The 6,731-nt window shown below is 28.9% G+C and overlaps 1 long non-coding RNA gene across 1 annotated transcript; it reads left to right on the top strand.

The window, feature by feature from the left end:
* Positions 1-1,374: 1,374 nt before the first annotated feature.
* LOC111614300 lies at positions 1,375-1,826 on the top strand. The gene is made up of 3 exons (XR_002754904.1): positions 1,375-1,511; positions 1,599-1,695; positions 1,775-1,826. It is a non-coding gene; the product is annotated as an uncharacterized LOC111614300 (long non-coding RNA).
* Positions 1,827-6,731: the final 4,905 nt, after the last annotated feature.

Here is a 6,731-nt window from a genome sequence, read left to right as displayed (position 1 = left end):
TCAATTATAATTATAATACGGGGGCGCTTCCGACGTTCGTCAGTGTTGGTGAGTTTTTGAGAGAGCTGTTTTTGTTGAATTATAGCGCTTTGGATATGTTTGCTTTTACAAAGTGTTTGATTATTTATCTTGGTTTCATCAAAGAATTTGATATATATTTATTATTACGTGCTTTATTGGTAATTGGAGGTATTGAATCTAATCCTGGACCGATGTCTCGTACTCCACCTTCCTCCCCTATTTCAAAGTCGTCCATATCAGTTGTTGGAAAACGTCAAAGATCTCCTAGTGAACCGACTTTGAAATCTCAGCGATTGGAAAAGTTTTTTTCTCCTTCGGGTTCTTCTTCAAATGTACCCCAAAATTTATTTTCCTTTTTAGAGGAAAAATTTGATACCATTTTGACTAAACTTGAAGATTTATCTACTAAATTCGAATGGCTGGCAAATTTGCATAAAGATTTTGAACAACGTCTTCTCAATGTAGAGAAGAAGGTGGAGGAAATTTCTAATTTAAATACCTCATTTACTGCTTTGACCTCCTATTTCTTATATCTTTTAGATTCATCGATAAATGAACGTCAGAGAAATAATATTGTTATTGCTGGTTTAGAGGGAAACTCGTCTGAAATCTTGTCCTTGGCTTCTGACATTTTGTTATCTATTAAAAGACCTAGTGGTGACTCAATTTTGATAAAAGATCTTAAAATAATCTCAAAAAATAAATTGGTGGTGGCTAAACTTGACATTGTCTCCGATAAAAAACTAATTTACCGGAATGTTCATAATATTCAGAAGAGAGAAGGATGCTCTAGGGTAAAGTTTTTCGATGATTTNCCATTCAACAAATTTTTATTTGCAATTTTAATTTATTCGATAGTAATTTATTCAAAAAATTAATTTTGTGATCTGAAATAATTCCATTCAACAAATTTTTATTTGAAATTTACTCATGAAATTAATTTTGTGATCAAAGCTGCCCAAACCACTACTACTCTTGTCAAAGAAAAGAATATACCTCCTACAAAGTGGATTTTGGCTAGAATTATAAGAACTCACCCTGGTAAGAATGGACATGTCAGAGTTGTCGACATAAAAACAAAGGACGGAATATTCACTCGAAACATCAATCAGCTATGTAGATTGCCTGAAAACTCAAGTAATCTTGAAATCTAGGGATTTCAAGGTGGGCAGGATGGATGGTGGGGTGATGGATGTTGCCACCCCGCGGATATTACGTTTTTTTTGTTATTTTCTCATATTTATGTTTTACAAATTTATTATTGTTTAAATACTCCATAATTTAATTTATCTAGTTTTTTTATATTTTTTCTACAATTGTAATTACTNAGGATTTTGTAAACAGATTTATGAGTAGAAGGAATAATCAATTGTATACCAATTTGATAATTATTGTCCAATGTATGTTTTAGATCAAGGATTTTATAGAACTGTTTTATAAGTAAAAGGTACAATCAATTGTGTACAACTTTAATAACAGCCGTACTCAAGGTATGCCTTAATAGAAGATAGTTTTATAGATTCTGTAAAACTGATGTATAGTTTGTATATATGTCGTATACTCCCCTAATATTATAGTTGGCTAAAAGGAAAAAATATTGTGAACAAGCTGATGTTACTGGAAAATATCGGGAGTAGCTGTTACTTCAATTTTTAAAACAACCTGTATGCATAGGTATGTTTATATTTTTATGAATTTTACAAAACTTGTGTATTTTTTTATATGTATGTTATATCCTCTTTTAATGTTTTAGTTGGCTGAAGAGGGGCTTAAAAGCCCGAAACGTGTAAATTTTTTCACACGTATCAACTAAATAAAGATGAGACAACCCGCCAAGTGTCTTAATTTATAGCACTTTATTGTGTTAGAAGCATAAACAAATTGTAAAGCACGGTTTCATATCATCAATATAGATATAATAATCAATGTGAATAAAAATAATTTAAGTTTATTTTAATTCAAAATGGCTGACTTTCATAAACACATTGAGAAAATACCAAACATAGCAAGTTGCTTGTCATTTGCACTGAGTGCCAAAGTACAATGTCAGCTATTAAATCAGAGTGACAAAAATGCTTAAAAAACAATTTAGATTTTTATTATTGGTTTAAAATAAGATCTAATGTAATGAGTTTGATAAATGTTGTTTTTTATTTTCGTGAATTTATGTACTAATATAATATGTAATCATACCTGAATATAATCATATGTATAATGACACATACCTTTACCAAATAAATGCGTAAATCTTTATGAATTTTTACTTACATGGTTTATGGACCCAAAAAAATGTCGGGGTTGACAAACGCCCCACTGCACTAATGCCGAAAAAAAAACTCAGTGCACTAACACAGGGTTAAAAATAACATGAATTTACATGTTTCCACATTGCAAAATAAGAATTTTAATCAAGCATTAACATTTTGTCACTGAAAATAATGTTTATGAAANAGTAAAGATAATAATTTTAAAGATGGATATTTTATATGGTGTAAAGGTTGTACTAATGAATACTATAAAATTATTATACTAAAACTAAAGACATAAAACAAAAATTAAAGTGTGTTTCAAATTTATACGGACACGAAAAAATTAAAGTGAAACCCAAATTTGCTGCATTGAGTGACAAATCTTTTATTAAAAGTAACATGGATTTACATGTTTCCACACTGCAAAATAAGAATTTTAATCAAACATTAATATTTTGTCACTGACGATATTTTTGAAAATTTTGTACAAAAAAACTGTTACATATTTATCTGAACAGGTTTCAAATTGCAAAGTTTTCTTACAATTTAATGGCCAATGTAACCACCATTTAACTTAATTACATTAAATACTCGATTAGGCATTGTTTTAATTAGATTCTGAAGGAATTCAATCTTAAGTTTATCACAAGCAACTGAAATTGCTGCCTTCGAATCATAAATTGTGGAAAACTGCTTTCCATTGGCATAAACTGTACGAAACATCATTTCCCAAAGATTTTCCATCGGTTTCAGGTCGGGCTTCTAGCAGGTCATGTCATCAGATTAATATTTTTACGTTTAAACCACATTTTTGTATATTTAGAGGCATGCACAGGGGCATTGTCTTGTTGAAAGATCGAATTTGTTCCACAAATATTTGGTCCAGCTTGCAATAAATGATCTTCAAGCATGCCTCGATACTTCTCTGGATTCATTCTTTGAGTTATAAATGCTAAATCTGTGGTTCCATTGAATCCAAACACACCCCACACTATTATTGATCCCCCACCCATTTGGCGCTTTGAAAATATTTGTTTTTCGGATCTTAAATCTTGCCAATAATACTTTCAACCGTCTGGGTTATCTAAGATAAATTGTTTTTTATCACTTCAATCCATTCTTTGGAGTATGCCATGTGTTTTTGTGCCCAATCAAGCCTGTCACTTTTGTGCTTAAATGAAAGTGGTGGCATTACAGCTTTTTTTCTGAATTTTAACTTGGAGATTTATTTAAAACGCTCCACACTGTTGTGCTGCTACAAGGTGAGTCTAATTCTTGTTTTATTTTTCTTACTGATGTTTGTTTTGTGGAGCAAACCTTCATGATTTGTCTTCAATCTCGAGGTATAAGCTTGGGTTTTGGACCTGTCTTGAATTTTGGTACAATTTAGCCACGTATTTTTGATAAATAATCACCAACAGTTGATTTTGGATGATTTATATATGCTGCAATTTCTCTTATTGACTTGCCTTGTGATTTATAGGCATCAATCTGCCCTTTTTTATAATCAGATAAATTTTTGTTCCACCCATTTTAGAACGTTGAACAACATAAAGAATTTGTATTACAATTATATATGAAAGCTAATTTGCGTATTTCAATGCTTGAAACTAAACAATATTCTATTTAAGTCATTAAATGAGTGCCTGTCCAAATAAATATGTAACAGTTTTTTTGTACAAAATTTACAAAAATATTATTTTCAGTGACAAAATGTTAATGTTTGATTGAAATTCTTATTTTGCAGTGTGGAAACATGTAAGTCCATGTTAGTTTTAATAAAACATTTGTCACTTAATGCAGAAAATTTGCATTTCACTTTAATTGTTTTGTGTCCGTATAAATTTGAAACACACCTTAATAAAATGTGAATGTGGTAAAAAATTTCTAAATCATACTTAGAGAAACATGTGAAAAATCATATTTATAGAAGGCGATTAAATAAAATTAAAAAGTGTAGTGAATGTAAGGAGGATAAATCTTTAGATGAATTTCACAAAAATAAAAGGAATACTGATGGATATGGTTATATTTGTAAGGCATGTTTGTTATTAGAAAAATATTGATTATTTTTCTTTAATAAATGACTCTTTGTGAATTGCATCAATTTTGTAAAGATAATAATTTTAGGGATAATTCAAGATTAAAAAAAGCAGACTTAATTAATTTTATAGAGAGATATAAATTTAGTATAATATTTAACTTTCATGAAGATTTTTTTTTAAAACCGAGAAAAAAAAGAGAAAAGCAAATAAAATCTGATATCTGTAAGCATTACTATAAACCAACCAATGAGGATCTTCATATTAAAGAAAGAGATCATAAGAATGTATTGTATAAAAACAGAGCTATCCGAAAAATTGAGACAGCATACGAATCAAGATTAGAAACGTATGCAATTGATAACAAACTTAATCTTATCATACCAGAAGAATTTTTAGATGATAGAGATACAGTTATCGAAAAGATAGCAGAGATACTGAAAGAAATGAACTTGAAAGTAAATTTCAAATTTTTCTGTGAGTATTAGAAAAAAATGCGAACAAGGGCTTTTCATTTAAAACTGAGAATGAGATTACTCTAAAAACAACAGATTAGAATGCTTTTTATGATAAAGTGATTGATAAAATAATAAGAAAAATGGATGAATTTGAAGCAAAAGTATCTGGATTGACTTTAATAGAAATATATAATTTAGAGCTAAGAATCAATAAATATGTTCCATTTAGAGGATCATCCTACATTGAATTACCAAAAGAAATCAAAGACAAGAAAGCTGTGTTGAATATTAAGAATGAAGATCAAGAATGTTTTGCTTATTGTATCGCTGAATATTTAAATCCAGTAGGTAGTAAAAATCATAATCTTGATCTAGTTAGTAATTATAATATCAAGTTAATTAAAGAAGCACACAAAGGAATCGAATCACCTATTGCTTTACAAGATATAGGTAAATGTGAAAAAGTTTGAATATGTCAGTGAATGTTTATAGTTATGATAATTGGAGTGTAGTGTATCCTCTAAGAATAACAAAAAATAAACAAAATAAGCATGTAAATCTGTTATATATAAAAAATGAAGAAAAATCACATTACTGTTTGATAAAAATATTTATCTAGATTACTCCGATCACAAATAACAAAACATAGAAAAAAGATTTATATATGTGAAAGATATCTAGCATACTTCAATTCTGCGAAACAATTAACGAATCATGATATTGATTATAGAGATAAAAAGGCTGTAAAGATTGAAATGCCAAAAAAAGATCTATTCATTTGGTTTAATAGAAGCAAAAATAAAAAATCAATTAGGATTGCATTTGTGATATATGCTGATTTTGAATGCCTAACTATGAAAATGAAACCATGTCAACCAGATCCATCTAAGTCTTATACAATGAAATATCAACATTATGAACCAATGAGTTTTTCTTATTACAAAAAGTATCAACATGAAGACTATAAGAAACCAGTTGTGTACAGAATGCCTGATGCAGTAAAAAAATTTGTAAAGATGTTGAAAAAAGAAGTTGAAGAAATTAAAGAGATATATAAAGAAATTAAACCATTAATTATGACAGAAGAAGATAAAGAACACTTTCAAAATACTAATATCTGTCATATATGTGAGTGGATGCTGTCAGATAATGAAGAAAGAGAAGAAAGAAAAAACTTAGAGACCACAATCATTTGACAGGAAGGTATAGGGGCCCCTTTACATAGTGAATGTAATTTAAGATATCAAAACCCTAAATTTATACTAGTATTTATTCATAATCTAACTGGATATGACGCTCATTTGTTTGTTAAAGAACTTGGATATGATGAAGAGAAAATTTATTTGATACCGAATAATGAGGAGAAATATATGTCATTTAGTAAGAAAATTGGAAAAATAAAACTTAGGTTTTATAGATTCATTTAGATTTATGGCAAGTAGTATTGATAAACTCTCCAGTAATATGAAAAAAGAACAGTTTAGAGAAACAGCTAAGTTTTTTCCTAATCATCTATTAGATTTAGCTATAAGAAAAGGTGTTTATCCATATGACTATATAGATTCACGGGAGAAATGTGAAATGGATAAACATTCTCCAAAACAAGAGTTCTATAGCATATTATATGAATGTGGTATAATAGATAAAGATTATAAACATGCTCAAAACGTTTGGGAATCATTTAAGATTAGAAATATGGGTGAATATTCTGATCTATATGTGAAAACAGCTGTTTTAATACTAGCAGACATCTTTCAGAATTTTAGAGATGTATGCATGAAAACTTATAAATTAGATCCCGCATGGTATTTCACAGCATGTGGACTATCATGGGATGCTATGTTAAAAACAACAGAAGTTAAATTAGATCTAATAACTGATTATGAAATGATTTTGATGTTGGAATAAGAGATGGAATCTTCCAGTGTTGTAACAGATATGAAAAGGCAAATAACAAGTAA

This window comes from Centruroides sculpturatus, unplaced genomic scaffold (assembly GCF_000671375.1).
Source record: "Centruroides sculpturatus isolate CEXI.00-Female unplaced genomic scaffold, Cexi_2.0 scaffold1638, whole genome shotgun sequence".
NCBI lineage: Eukaryota > Metazoa > Arthropoda > Arachnida > Scorpiones > Buthidae > Centruroides > Centruroides sculpturatus.
Note: the sequence above shows the minus strand (reverse complement) of the source record. Positions and strands in the feature narration are given on the sequence as shown.